Source organism: Pundamilia nyererei, unplaced genomic scaffold (assembly GCF_000239375.1).
Source record: "Pundamilia nyererei isolate P.nyererei 1_Seehausen unplaced genomic scaffold, PunNye1.0 scaffold00019, whole genome shotgun sequence".
NCBI classification, from domain to species: domain Eukaryota; kingdom Metazoa; phylum Chordata; class Actinopteri; order Cichliformes; family Cichlidae; genus Pundamilia; species Pundamilia nyererei.
The window spans coordinates 385,020-386,183 of record NW_005187420.1 but is presented as its reverse complement, the minus strand read 5'-3'; positions in this window follow the sequence as shown (position 1 = coordinate 386,183).

The following is a 1,164-nucleotide window of genomic DNA, read 5'->3' as shown; positions in this document are numbered from 1 at the left end:
TGCTTAGGCTGCTGCCCCCGCGACCCGGCCTCGGATAAAGCGGATGAGGATGGATGGATGGAATAGATAACTGATATTCAAAGAGAATGGAATTATAAAACAACACCTTATTTTAGATATATTGGAATATAGCATATCAAATATTGAGGTAAAAATTGAAATATTGAAAACTAATGTGTGTTTAGGCAGATGTAGGTAAATATACTTAAAGAGTGTCATAAGGTTAGGGTTAGTGTCATAGATGGATATATTTCCCTGCTCCCTTGCAGGCTCTGTAAGATTTAATGAGCATCACTAATGCTAAAATTTTTCAGTACTTACAAGTACAGTCAGTCATTTTTTGATTTTAGATAAAATAATACTTTACCTATAATTATACACTGATTAGTGTGTAATTACATCTTCCAACTAATTGATGTATTCTCTTACAACATAAAATTAATCCATTAGAAAAATAAAACCCAAAAGAGCAGGGTCTTTACCTTACAGTATAAAACACTTTGAGGCAACTGTTGGTGTGATTTGGCGCTACACAAATAAATTGAATTGAACTAAATAAATACATTTTGAATAAAGTTTCACTAATACTGGCTAAGAACACCTATTAAAGGCTAACAGCAGAAAAAAAAATAGCAACACACAAAAGTTTAGGCTATCCACAGCAACTCACCTCACTAGCTCACATAGGAATTAGCTTCACTGAAACATCTACTTGTATCAGATTCCTTTCACAAAGTTACAGCAGCTTTCAGAATAAATATATGGACACATATTGACAGTTGAGGTAAACAGCAGACCTACAGCCTACACTCCCTTTGAATAAATGGCAGCTAGAGCTGTTTTTCCTTATAGCGGCCACCCTAGCTAGCATCATGTACTTGAACTGTGAGGGGTAAGAAAAAAACAGAATTCACTTCACCACAACTGTAAAATATTATTACTTCAAAAGTTAAATATCTACTATATTAATAAAAACTTGATTTGATTTGATTTGATTGAATCTTTATTTTGAACATGTTGAAAAAGTACAACAAAATAGAATTAAAAGAGACAAATGATTCGGGCAAAACAAAAGGAAAACGAGCAACCACAACTCCAAATAAAGTTCATGTTCAAAAAGGAGCAGGAAGAAGCATAAGCTTATTTAATCCCACCCCTTTTCCA